The sequence below is a fragment of the Monodelphis domestica genome, chromosome 7 (assembly GCF_027887165.1).
Source record: "Monodelphis domestica isolate mMonDom1 chromosome 7, mMonDom1.pri, whole genome shotgun sequence".
Lineage (NCBI taxonomy): Eukaryota > Metazoa > Chordata > Mammalia > Didelphimorphia > Didelphidae > Monodelphis > Monodelphis domestica.
The window spans coordinates 4,040,331-4,054,280 of record NC_077233.1 but is presented as its reverse complement, the minus strand read 5'-3'; the positions used below and the strand labels follow the sequence as shown (position 1 = coordinate 4,054,280).

Genomic DNA, 13,950 nt, shown 5'->3' with positions numbered 1-13,950 from the left:
GGCGGAGCAATGGAGCTACAAAGAGTCCCCGAAGAGTTTAACAATAGGGGCCCAGAGAGAGCCGGGTTCACCCAAGGCTGGATTTTCATCTGGGAAGGCACTTCAGAGGCCAACAATTCTGCTTCTACAGAAGAGGAAACTGAGGCCCCAAGAGGAGAGGGAACTTGCCCAAAGTCGGGCCTCCCCGCTGTCTGGGATGTCCGCATCGATACTGGCTGGAGACCGGAAGGGAGGCGGGTCACTTGGGCTCAAAGGCCTTAGTTTCCTCCCCGATGAGGGGCCTCTCACCAGGCTGTTGTGCAGTTCAATGGGAAGAGACTCGGAGCTCTCCACCAACGCCCACGCTCTTCCGTGGGCCAGTGGGGCTCCGTTTGGGCCCAACCGGTGGCCCTCTCCGGGCCTCATTCCCTTCCATAGGAGATGAAGTTGGGAGGCCCCGTGCTGGCTAAGGTCGCTCCCCGAAGCGCTACCAGTCTTTAGGGGTCTGGATAGCCCACCAGCCACGGTCCCCAACCAGGGCCAAGTCTGCGGGGCTCCAGAGCACCGGGGCCGGCGGAATGGCCGATCCAAAGGGGGCTCTGTCCAGCTTCAAAGTCAGGGGCCTGGAAGTGTGGCTCGGGCTGAGACGCAGCCTGAGATTGGGTACTCTGTGCCTTCTGAGGGTGGGGAGAGATGGAGGGAGGGAGGAGAGATGGAGGGATGAAGGGTTCGAGGGAGGGAGGGATGGCTGTCATGTGCTGCCCCCCAGTACTTCTTTAGGCCCGCAGCACCCAAGGGTGGGCTGCGGTGCCCGGGTTGGGCAGCGCTGGCGGGGCGCCGAATGGCCACAGGCAGCAATCTAGGGTGGCAGCGGGGGAGGGCGGGGGAGGGGCGGGGCGGAGATGGAGCTGCGCCAATCAGGGCGCGCGGCCTCACTGCTGGTTGGTCCCAGCTGTCCCGGACCCGGAGCCGGAGCCCAAGCCGGGTAGCGTTGGGGAGGCAGAGGCACAGGCACAGGCACAGGCACAGGCACAGGCACAGGCACAGGCAAGAGACACAGGCATAGCAGAGGCAGAGGCAGAGGCAGAGGCAGAAGCAGAGGCAGGGAGGGGTGCAGCAGCAGCAGCAGCAGCAGGAGGAGGAGGAGGAGGAGGAGGGCAGAGGCAGGGAAGGCTGAGGACGGCGGCCCCCTTGCTCGCCGCGCGGGCGCGCTCACACTGGCCCGCTCACACTCACACACACGCCCGCGCGCGCTCACACTCACACTCGTTCCTGCGTGGCCGTGGCCGTGGCCGCCGCCCAGGGGCTCGCCGTGGCCGTGGCAGTGGCCGTGGGTCCCGCGAAGGACGCCGAGCGCGCTCAGGCGGGAGCATGCCTGATGGCCAGGCCAGGCTTCCCCAGGTAAGGAAGGAGTAGCGCCGCCCCCGCCCCGCCCCAGGACCCCCGGGGCTGGGGTTCAGTGCTCCCCCCCTACTCCTCCGGCGCAGACAAAGGAGGCTCCTCCGGGCAGGTGCGCTCCAGCCCCGGCCCAGCTCGGAGACGTGTGTCCCCGCATCCGTGCCTGCGGGCGGCAGAGCTGAGCTCCGCCAATTCTGCCTCATCATTCGCTTCCCGGGCTCTAGCCCGGGGATGGGGGGCCCCAGGCCGAGTGAGGGGGACCTGCCCCCCCACCGTGGCTACCGCAGAGCCTTCAGGCACCCCCGCCTGCCGCCTGCATTGCCCCTGGGGGGGGCCTGGGCTAGCAGCCACCCTGCGTGCCCGCAGCAGTGGGCATCCCCTGCCGCTTAGGTGCGGGCTAGGTGCCCAGCTGGCCTGAGAAGCTGGCTCCGCCCGCCGCCCCTCCCCACCATTCCTGGACTAAGGGAGCAACTAAGACAATGCCTGCTCTGAGAGCCGCCGGAGCTGCCCACTGGGTCCCTGATGGGGAGAGGAGCGCTCTGGGAACCCCCCACCTTTGTCTGCCCAGCCAGGTCACAGTGACTGGCTTTGCGGCTGCTTGTAGGAACTGTGGGGCCAACTGGGACCAGCCCGGGCTGCAGCATGGTCCCCTGGGCGCGGGGAGGCTGTTCAGAGCAAGCCTGCGCCCAGGGGCCCCCAGCTCCTTCCCACAAGGGGCTTCCCTCGTTAGCAGTGTGTGTGCCCCCGCGGCCCCCCCCCCCCAGCTCAGCCACGGCTCCCTGCCTGCGGGTGGGGGTGGGGAAGAATGCCGGGCTGAGGAGCAGGGCGAGGGTGGCCCGCGTGCTGGGGTCCAACTTCAGCACGACCCCCTTGTCCTGAAGCGCGCGCCTGGCGGGAGCCGTTCCGCCAAGAGGGGGAGGGGAGAGCCGGGACTGCCGGGGTCCCGGACGTCACAGCCAGAGCAGGTGGTCTGCTCCGCCCGGGGAGCAGCTATTATGGGATTCATCTCGCCTGCGGATTCATTTGGAAAATTCGGATTTTCCACTAAGAAGGGATTATTGTTTCTGTCTGCTGGTTGTGTGGCTGCCGGAGAGAGCCAGAAGGGAAGAGGACGGTGTCGGCGGCTGCGCCTTCCCCGTCGCTGCCCCTCTGGGATGCGGCGGAGCCCGACAGGGGAGCAGCAGCCCGCAGGCTCCTCGGACCCGGGAGAGCTGGGGGCGAGTGCGAGACAAAGCAGCCCAGCGCTTCTGGGCGCTGTGGTACTCTGCGTTTGCTATTGGGAGCTTCGCAGGGATGAGCTGGGGGCGGGCGGGGGGTGGGGGGAGCGCTGAAAGAGGGGCTGGAGCAGCCCTTCAAGCCCGGAGAGCGAGATCCCACGGAGTCTGAGCTGCCGCAACTCCGACGCTGGGGAGGCGCGGGCTGCCCTCTCCAGCCTCGGGTGAGGAAGGATGCTGGCAGCCTCCATCCGGGCCCCCCACCCCACCCCCACCCACCCCTCCACACCTTCTGTGCTCCTGACTAGATGAGCGAGAGGGAAGCACCAAGGGGATGGGAGAGGCCCGGCCTCCCAGCAGCAAGCCAGGGCTGGTCTAAACGCCCCAAATACCCCGGGCAGGTGGCTCACTGCGCCGCCTTCCCGCGCGTCCTCCTCTCTTTCTCCGTGACTGCCCCGCGGTACCCCTTCCAGTCTTGGGAACAAGAAAGCCCCAAAGCCCCGGGTCTGCTGCCTGAGGACTCCTCCCCGCGGCTGGGGAATAATCAGGCTGGCGCCAACAGCATTAACTCTCTGCGGATGGGCAGGGCGCTCCGACTCTCGGGGCTCTGTAAAATTGTGGGGGGATATAGACAGCCCTGACGTGGCTCCCAGGGTCAGTCAGGCTGCAATGAAGTCATTAAGAACTTTGTACGAGTGGAGGCCCGGAGAATGCAGGTGACTTGTCCAAGGCCACCCAGCCGGGCAGCCAGACTGTGAGACAGTGGAAAGGGAGCTCCTTTTAGAATTGGAGGGTCTGAAGTGGAAGTGCAGCTCTGCTCCTAACCACCTGTGAGCTTGGGGGCACCCCGCCTGGGGAATGTAGAGGCTGGAACCTTCGGCTGCCCTAGAGCCTCTGACTCAAAGGCTTTAGCCTCAACAGTCCCAGAAGGTGAAGCAAGGAGAGGCTCCGGAAGCAGCTGTCTGCCGCTGCAGAGCTTACCCAGGTGCTTCCATTATGTCCCCGGCTAGCCTGAATGGCTGTGGGGAACGTTTCTCAAGCTGGCAGGACCCCGGTGTGAGAGGGCTGCGGCTGATCATTCCGACAGTCCTCCACTGTAGGGCCAAGAGGGTCTCCGCAGGGTCTCCAAAGGTCAATATTTGGGGATAGTGTAGACGAGCCACTTAGGTCATTTCAGCTTTGCCCCCCCCCCCCACTTGTCTGGATTACTCCCCTGGGCGGCCACTGCAGACACTCCTCTTGCACCCACAATTCCATCTCTGCGGTATCTGCCAGCGGTCTCATTCCTAGCGTAGACTTTTAGGGCGAGTTTTGTCCAGAGACACTTGAATGGGCAGCCAGCCTTCTCCGGGTGAGCCATTCTTTTCTTCAGTGACCCCCCAGCTGCCTGGTGCACCCAGGAAGTCCCTCCCACTCAGTAGAAGCCAGACGAGCCAGTGCTTGGCTGGGTGGCCTTCCAGCTCCCGAGGCCCTTCTCCACATCACAGGATGGCACCTGCGGAGGATCTTGCTAATCACCTCTCAGTTCTTCAAGGGTCTGTGCTCATGGCCATTCCTTCAGCCCCACTACCAGCTTCCCTTTACCGAAGCCGAGTGGCTCAGTGGACCAAAAGCCAGGCTAGGAGGTGGGTGGTCCTGGGTTCAAATGTGGCCTCAGATACTCCCTAGCTAGGAGACCCTGGGCAAGTCACTTAACCCCTACTGCCTAGTCCTTACCATTCTTCTGCCTTGGAACCAATACACAGTATTGATTCTAAGGCAGAAGGTGAGGGTTTAAGAAAAAGACTTTAAGCTCCTTGAGGCAGGGACTGTCTTACTGGCTTATTTCTGTATCCCTATTGCTTAGCACAAAGCCTGGTATATAATAAATCTTCACTCAATGCTTATCTCTTTATAGCTTTATTTCTAGCCCTCATCCTCCTTTCATAGTCTCTGAACACCTTAGAAGGTATTTATTTATTTATTAAACCCTCACCTTCCATCATAGAATCAATACTAAGTATTAGTTCCAAGGCAGAAGAGTGGTCAGGGCTAGGCTGTGGGGGTTAAGTGACTTGCCCAGGGTCACCCAGCTGGGAAGTGTCTGAGACCAGATGTGAACCCAGGACCTCCTGCTTCTGGGCCTGGCTCTCACCCCACTGAACCACCTAGTTGCCCCCAAAGAAGGTCTTTAAGGGTTGTTGGGTTTAAAAAATATATCTATTCCCCTTCTATCTTCCCATCAGCCTGCTGAGGAACTTCACTGGCCTCTATTCGCTCTCACACCATAGACACACAGCCCATCAGCTGCTCTTTATTTGAAGCTTTTGTATCCTGGAAGGCCTGGGAACATCTGTTGCCAGCCTCCTGCCCCACCCCAACCCCCAGGCCTTCCAACGAGGTCATGTCCATGTTAAAAGGAGAGATGAAAAAAGGAAACAAACGCTCATTAATTTTGTCCAAAGAAACTTGAATTGGCAGCACCCTTGGGTGTAGGAGCCATTCTTAACTTAGCTAAGAAATCTTCTTTTTGATAAAAGAAGAAAAACCAGCATCTCAGAGTTAGAAGGGACACCAGGGGTCCATCAGGACCCGTCTAGAGCTGACCCATGGTTCCATCCAGAACCTTGACAAGTGGGCTGTGCAGCCTTGGCTCGGAGATCTCCCCTTGAGAAAGAGCTTGCCATCGAACATCCACGTCCGCTGTTGGAAGGTGTTTCTTCTTCATAAGCCTACATGGGCCTCTTTGAACCACCACTTGGCTTGTGGGGCTGAGCAGGTCAAGTCTAGTCCCTGTTCTTTGCTTATCTCTCGTCATTTCCCCTCTCGTGGCTGCCAGACTGGCTCGCCAGCTATGCTCTGGCCTCCGCTCTGTAGCTTCCCTTCCGCCTTTATCCTCCCACTTTTTCCCTTTCTCTTGCTGTCCAGGCGTCTCCCTCTCTCCCATTGAAGGGCAGAGCTCTCTTTGGACTCTTTTGTGCCTCTCCAGGCCTAGCACCGGGCCTGGCACGGGAGGTGCTTAATCAAGGTTTGTCCATTGCTTGGTTGTAGCCTTCCCATTCAGCCCTGCTGATGTCTGATGGGAGCGGAGAGTGTCGTTTCTGCCTGTGTGACTGACTCGCAGCTGCTGCTCTCTCCCACGGCCTCCCAGGAGCCCGGCGCTTAGTCAGGGTCTCGGACCCGGGTGTGGGACCAGAGGGGCCACAGCCGAGCTCTTTTCCCAACATTCCCGGCAGTGCAGACTGCGGAACACCCGGCGGGGGGATGGACTGGCTGCAGCTTTGGGGGAGTGCAGGGAGATGCGGGGCCGCAGAGGCCCCTGGGAGCCAGGGGAGACCTTCGGCTCGTGTCTCTGCACCTCCCTGAGTCTGCGGTGAAAGGTGCCACTTCACAGCTCTGGCGAGGGAGGAGCTGGCAGGAAGGAGATTCCGCAGAATGATGGGTTACAAAAAGAACGTTGAGCCGCGCCAATTCTGACAGAGACGCGGGACCTGCCACGTGATGTTCCCTCCGGGCTGGGGAGAAGCTGGGCCGTCGGTGGGCCGGAGGGGAGAGGCCCAGAGCGTGTCTTGGGCTCTTGGGCGTCCCTTTGTCAGTCAGTGACTAGTGGACTGCCCTAGAGGAAGTGCCGGCTCTCCCCCTCTTCCAAGGGGTCCCGGGAGGAGCTGGGCCCGAGCGAGGGCCCAGGCAGAGGGAAGGAGGCGAGCACCAGCCGGCAGGCGGCTCCTCTTCCCCTTCCCGGCGCTGCTCACAGTCATCCAATTCACGGACAGGCCACACCAGACCACGGACGAGGCCAGCGTCTGCCCCCTGGATTCGGCCCCTACTGTGTGTACGGGATGGAGGCAGTCCAGAAGCCGGATGAGCCAGGGGCTCTCCCACCCTGGGGCAAACGACCTCATTGGGCAGGACTCCTTAGTGGGAGGGACTGGCGGGCAGCGCCCACTCTGGGCTGGTTGACTTTGGCCTGCAGTGAGTGCTTCAGTCAGGGCTGTCAAGGCGCTCTTTGTCCTCCAAGGAGGCTATTCGGGGAGGGACTGTGCAAGGAGAAGAGCCACGAACAGCCCCATCGCACCACCTGTCTCTCGGTCATTTCCCAGAAGCTTCCTCGTGTAATGGGGTGGAGGAGAGGCAACGGAGGCCACGGAAATGGCGGGATTTTCTCAGGGTCACCCCGCCGGCAGCCATCCCCCGGCTCTGACCGGGGCTTCCTCCACTGCTCTACCCCTGCCTGGAACGCCCCCCCTTATTGTTGCCCTGCGAGCTGTTGTCCATGCCTGGATGTGCTGGAGCTGCCCCTCCTCCCAGCGCCTTTCTGAGACATGCACTGTGCACTGCGCTAAGGATGCTGGGAAAGGCAAAGCTGCCCCTGCCCTCAGGGAGCTCACCTGGTGCTATTGGCCAACAGCGCCTGGTGGACCGCATTCATGCAGGGCAAATCGCAGGCAGGCTCCGAGGGCCTGAAGAAGGCTGGGAAAGTCCTCCTGAGGAGGTAGAGTTGGAGGGGAGGCCTGGCCGGGGCTGGGGAAGCCGGGACGTGGAGACAAGGAAGAAGGGCGTCCCAGGGGTGGAGGAGGCCCAGAGGAGATATCGGCAGCCAGTGTCACTGGATGGAAGTACACTGGGAGGAGTGAGCTATAAGAAGCCTGGAAGGGAAAGGGGGGCTGCTGTAGAGGGCTTTCAGCGCCAAACAAAGGATTTTCTATTTGATCCTGGTGTGAGAGAGAGGGAGGGACAGACAGACAGACAGACAGACAGACAGACAGAGGTGTGCTCTAGAGAGAACACTTTAGTGGCCCAGTGGAAGGTAGATTGGAATGAGAGGAGACCTGAAGCAGGCAGGCGTGAGGGATTGAGGGTCCGCACCAGAGGAGGGGCAGGGGCAGGGGCGGAGGAGAGAAGGCTTCCTATTGGAGAGATGCTACAGAGGTGACATCAACAGGATTTGGCAAGATATGTGAAGGGAGTTTGTGGGATAAGTAAGAACTCGGCGCTGGGGATAACACACAGGTTGTAAGCTTGGGGGATGGGAGGATGGGGGTGCCTACAACAGGAATTGGGCTATTGCAAAGAGGGGGTGACTTGGAGGGAGAAGGTAAGAATTCGGGTCCTTCATTCCTGCACTTTTTCCTCTTCCCACCTTACAAGCAGCTCCCTGTGGGGACGGAGGGACTCGGGACCTTTTCCCCTTGGGTCCCACTAGAGAGCATAGGGGTTGGTGAACCATTGGAGCACCCATTTTTGGTATTCTGAATAGGGACCTGTGCCTGAGATGCTGGGTGAAATCCCTAAGGAAAGGGCAGGAACGGGGAGGGATGGGTTAGAGGAAACCTTCCGTTATAAGGAAAGTGTGTACGTTTGCAGCCACCCCCTCCAGAGGGACAGCTAACAGCCTTAGTCCCTGCCTAACCCTTCCTTCCAGGCTCCAGTCTTCCTGCTGGCTCACGCCACTGCTCTCTGCAAGCGCACACACTTTCCTCATAACACTTCCTGGAGAGGGTGGGATTTGTGTTGGAGTGAAGTCGATGAGCAAACACCTGTCCGTGAAGAGGAAAAAGACATCCGGGCCATCCGAAGCTGGGGCGCCCTCTGAGCCAAAGCAAAGAGGCTGAAAGGGAAGGCGGATGCTAAATGTTCTTTGACCTGAGCCCTGAGGAGGGCTGCCCAGTGATGCACTGCAAGTTAGATAAAGGAGCTCCTTCATTCAGGGAGAAGGACCCATTTCACAGAATTGTGGCGCTTACTCGCAGCCCTCAAAGACCCACCAGTCAAATCAATTCCTGAATAGAGATCTCCTTCCCAGAACAAGGGATTTTCTGAGGACTTCCGATTTGACGCCCTGATCTCATTCGTGTCTGGGTGAACTTAGTGAAGTCAGCTTCCGAAGAAGGGCTCTTGGGGCAGCGATGACTTCACAGCTTTCCAAGCCAGTCAGGAGGCAGCCTACCCACCATGCCATGGATTTGCCTCTCCTTCTCACAAAGCCAAGGGATTGCCACGTTTCCTCGGTTCTGCCTGGGCGATACTGCTTCAATCTGTCCCCTTTCCATTCATACATCCTATTCCACAATTCCGGTCCTCGTCACTTCTCAGTGGACAGTTAACTACTTTGGTTCTTGGTAATGAGCCAACTGGCTGTTGGCAATATGAATGCAGACAGTCTCTGCCCTCAGGAAGTTTATAATCCAATGGGAGAAGGATAGAGGACCTGATGGGCTTCTGAAAGGGGAAGAGGAGTAAGTATCTAGCCCTGGGGTGGTCCGGTTTGGAAATTATTGAGGCATGACACAGTGGCCTGCTTGTGAGCAAGATATCAGAATTGTGTCTGAACTTGGCTCAGGAAGCTTCGGTGGTCCCTTTTGTTTGTAAGAGAAAGTATGGCTTCCTCAGCCAGACGTTTCAAGCTCTTTGCTACCCGGTTTTCTCTGACCTTCCACACTCCTTTCATATTACTCCCTAATCTGGTCTAATTTCTATTCTTGAAACTTGACATTTCATCTCCTGCCATTGTGCTTTCACCCAAGCTGTGCAAAGGAAGTGTGCTGGACTTGGAGTCAGAGGACCTGGATTCAAATCCTGGTTGTGGGATCTGCCATTTGCCATCTGTGTAACCTTGTGGAGGTCCCCAATCCTTTGGGTCTCAGTTTTCTCATTGTAAAAGGAGGGAATTGGACTGTCTGATCTCTAGCAGTCCCGCCAACCTAGTTATCTGATAAATGGATGTTGAATGAATGAATTGGGCACACTTGGCCTCTATACACAGCTAGTTCTTAGCTGCAGGGATGGGGGAAGGACTGGAGGATCTCCCCTCCCCCCTTTCCCCTTGATCTTGCCTCTGAACACTCCATACCAGAGGAATGGAGAGAAGGATCTTGTACCGTGACAAGCCCTCAGTGGTAATAGAAGACTTGGAGTGGGTTGTAACATATTTTGTTGGGCTGTGTGAATGGAATCTCCCGGGTTGGTACATGGGGAAGGGGACCTCATCAAGGAAACATCGCGCTCGCTCGTGCCCAGAATGATGAGTGCTCTGATGGATCCTTCACTCGGGGTCCCTTGGATATGTTTAGCCAAGCAGATTTTCCATTTCACACATCTTCTATCTATTTGTGAGGCACAGATGGCCCATGTGTAACAGAGAATACATTAGAACTCACACTAGTGCCTGGAGTTTATCGGTCTAGTGTTTGTCCTCAGATGTGTGCCCATCTCAAGGAGGAATCATTGGAGAGTAGTGTTGTTTCAAAGGTTCATAGTAGAGTCACCCAGGAGGGATGCCCACAGTCAGTCCCGCAGGATGATGGGAATTGGGAGGAAAAAGGAATGGCTGCTCTACCTTGTGTGTCCTTATTTAGACTCTTCTCAATCTCAGCTCTTAATGGAATCAGGGGAGTGTTTGGCCCTTTTCCATCCTGATAGCTCATTGGCCAACTGAAAAAATTAAAGGGACACCATCCCCATATTTATCATCCATAAAAGAGTTTGTTTTTTCCTTGACGTGGTGAGTCATCATTCCTTTTTACACTTAAAATGAAAATGTGTTCCATTAATGCAGTGTTTTTCTTCTATTTTGAGTGCAGGATTATTGTGGGGAAACTGATGTACCAGCCCTGCATGCTTTAGCATGTGTTTGGTTTTTGTTTTTTAAGGTGGAAAATGGGGATATGAGCTCAGAAGATTTTCTCCCCCTCTGTTTCTCCGTTCTCCCTTTCTTTTTTCCTCTTGCCTACAATTACTTGACACTCGGGAGTCACATGATCCTAACATTTTGGATCTCCACATTTAAGACTGAGCTGATCATTTTCCTCCCCAAATTGGTGTGTACTCCTGACTTCCTCCTTTCTGTTAATGGCTAGTCACCTAAGCTGGGAAGCCCTGAGTCATGCTAGACTCCTGTCTCCATCCCTCCCCCTACCCTACACTGGGCTACACTGAGGCTGGTGGAGGCTGACTCAGTCCGATCCACCCCCTTCCATGTCACCTTGGGGGAAAAAGAGAACCTCAAAGTTGGAACAGCAGCAGCAAAACTGAACAGCAATAGAGCCCCTGTGGATTGGCAGAGCCCTCCACGCGTGCTTGTTGGAGCTTTACAACAATCCTCACGTGGATATTACTGACATTTTTAGTTCCCATTTTATGGGTCTGGTCACTGAAGCTGTCAAAGAGATTCAGTGGCAGATCTGTGGTCACAAAGCTTGTAAATGTTGGAGGTAAGAGTCCAGTCCAGTGCTCTGCCCATGATAGCTCACGGCTTCCCCGAGAAAACGGGGACTCTGAAATCCCTCTTGGCCAACGTGCATCCCCTTCACCACATCTCTAGGAAGGGACTACCCAAGCCTCTGCTTGAAGACGTCCTGGGATGAGAAAACTCCACTTCTGGAGAGAGCACCATCCTCCTTGGGTTAGCTCTAATTCCTAGGGAGTGTTTCCTATTCTGAAGCCCAAATCTGCCCTTTCCCCCACCTTTTGGTTCTAGTTGAATCGATGAAGGAATAAATGAAAAATGAATTAATTGAACATTTACTATGTGCCAAGCACTGTGTTAAACACTGGGGATACAAATACAAAAGCAAACAGTCTACATTCTAATGAAGGAAACAATCTACCAGGAGGAATGGTGGCCAGGGAAGGAATTTAGGTCCTGAAAATCTCCAGATAGTGATCGGGGACCATGAAGAACCCATTGACATAGCCATTCCAGGAACAATGGCAGAGTGTGTTTGATCATGGCTTGTGGGAGCTCCCTGAGGGAACTCTTCCTTTTGGGACCTAGCAGAAGTCCTGCAGGCAGGTAAAATGGGCATTTCTTCAGGGCAAACACCCCCTCACTTCATTTCCTGGGATCCTACCCTAATTCCTGCCCTCATTACCTCTGCTTTGAATACCATAATGTCGCCCTAACTAGGTTCCTCAGTGCCACCTTTCCCTCTAAACCATCCTATACACCCCTGCCAGATTAACTTTCCTAGTACTCAATCCTGATTGGAAGACCTCTTTTCTTTAGATTAATTAGTCATTTAAGTGAAATATTAGACAAATTGATTAGCCAATTAATTACAATATTAAATAAATAATTGGATCCATTTTATAAGCATCTATTAGCTCCCTCTCTCACTATCCTCTATTAAACAATGAAGCAAGGAAAGTAACAACAAATGTTATTCTTTTTTCTTTTTAAAAGGGTAAGTTTTTGTGGATCTCTTTTGTTTTCTCCATCCCCAGAATTTCTCACCATTGTCCTGCCCCTTCCCACTCCCAGCAAGCCATCTCCTATGACAAATAATACATTTAAATGAAGAAAAAAAAGGATGAAAAGAAAAATCAATAGGATTGATCAATACGTTTTAAAGTCTGAAACTATAAACCATGTCCCATTTGTGGCCTTCCCATTCCTGCAGAGGGCTGAGGCTGTGTACTCTTAGGGCTTCTTTGGATTGATCTCTCCCTTTCATTGTGTTGTGGCTCTTTGGTCTGTTGACATCACTGCACAGACTGTTTTCTTTGTGTTCTTGACTTCGCTATGTCAGATCATGTGAATCTTTCCACGTCTTTGTATGCTTCATATTTTTCTTTTCTGACAGAAAGTGATGTTCCATGATATTCATGTACCATAATGTGTTGATCCAGTGCCCAGGCAATAGGCATCAACTTTGTCTCCCAGACAAAAGAAGTATTGCTTGAAATATTTGGTGTATGCCGAGACTTTCTTCTTATCACCTTCCCTGTCATGCTGTCCAGCAGTGATCACTTTGTTTGCACAATTCCTCTTCTTTCCCCAAGGACTGTACTAATTCCCAGCTCCACCAGTAATGCACTGCTGTGCTTTCCCAGCTTTCCCACATTTCATCATCTTTGCCAATTTACTGATTGTGAGGTGAAACTTCAGGATTATTTTGATTTTGATTTTGATTTTGATTTCATACATTCTTTCACTTGATTGCAAGTAGATTTCAATTCGAATTTTGAGAGCTGTTCATATCCTTTGATCACTTGTTTGTTGGGCAATGCCTCTTGGTCTCACGGATGCCTGGTAACAAATATGCAAAGACTTGCAAAACAAAATCCACCCTGTGTCCAAAATGGAGTTCTTGCCAGCACTGAAGTCCGTGACTCTTCTGGCAGGAGGTAGATGGTGTGTCTCATCTTTAGTCTTCTGAACGTCCTTCAAAGCTGCTTTTCTTTCTGACACTGTTTACATTGTTCTGGTCCTGCACACTTTACATCAGTTCACAAAGATCTTCCCAGTTTCTCTGAAACTTCCCATTTCCTCATTCCTTGTGGCACAAGAACATTCCATTCCATTCATCTACCATAATTTGTGTAGCTTTCCCCCTGTAAGTAGGTGAGGACTCTTGATTTCCAATTTTTGCCTACTATAAAAGGAACTGCTATTATTTTGCTACATCTGGGTCCTTTTCCTATTTCTTTGTTCTCTTTGGGGTACAGACCTGGTTACTACTTTTTTTCCTAGAACCTTCAATGTAGCCAGGTGACCCTGGGCAAGTCATTTCACCCCCAATGCCTAGCCTTTCCAGCTGTTCTTCTTTTGCCTTGGCAATGATACTTAATGTTGATTCTAAGATGGAAGGTAAGTAGTTTAATAAAAAAAAAAGAAAGAAAGAACCTTCTATGACTCTCCATCCCCTAATAAGGTCCAGACTCCTTTGTAAAGCTTCCTTCAGCCTGGATCCAACCTCATCTCATACTCTCCCCATCGTGTCTTCTAAACTCAACAAATCCTGGTGCCATTTTATCACCTTTACTCATCTTTGTTGTTCTGTCTCTTATTCCTTGGATGTAGTTCTTCCCTCGTCCCTTTTCTTGATTCTCTGGTGAAAATCATCCCTATAAATACCACCTTTTTTCATGAAGTCTTCCATCGTTTCTTGAGTCTGAAATCACAGACATGTTCTATAGGCTGGAAAGGAGCTGAGGCCAAAGACTTCAACCAGTACCTGACCAAGAATGCCTTTGCCAAAAACAACTGTAGCTTTGGGGCATCGCCTCCTCTGAACTCAGTTTGTTTGCAGCTCTCTTCTGCACTTGCCACATTTCGATTTATCATCTAGATTTTTTAAGACTATAGAATATCCCAGCTAAAATGGAGCTGAGAGGTCACCCAGTCTTAGAGATGAAGAAACTGAGGTCCAGAGATGTTCAGTGACTTGCCCAACATCCCACAGGGAATAAGTTGCAGAACTGGAATTTGAGTCAACATCTTCCAGGTCCAAGTCCAGTGTCCTTCCATTATGATCACTTGTTGACTCCTCACACCTTTCTCTCTTGACCCTCTCCTCCTCCACAGTCCTCTCCAGACAGGACTGTCCTTTCTACTGTATCCTATGGGATACTGGCTTCATAATGAATGAGCTTTTTCTCA

The 13,950-nt window shown here is 53.9% G+C and overlaps 1 protein-coding gene across 6 annotated transcripts in view; it reads left to right on the top strand.

Moving 5' to 3' along the window:
• The first annotated feature begins 908 nt into the window (after positions 1–908).
• HECW1 (HECT, C2 and WW domain containing E3 ubiquitin protein ligase 1) overlaps positions 909–13,950 on the top strand; it is a 322,507-nt gene continuing 309,465 nt past the window's right edge. For 3 of the 6 annotated variants that reach the window (XM_056804116.1, XM_056804112.1, XM_056804115.1), the window contains exon 1: positions 1,032–1,380. The gene's annotated coding sequence lies outside the window, so the exon portion shown is untranslated. Of the gene's footprint in view, positions 1,381–13,950 lie in introns of all 6 variants that reach the window. The other 3 variants (XM_056804109.1, XM_056804111.1, XM_056804114.1) reach the window with 2 other exon arrangements.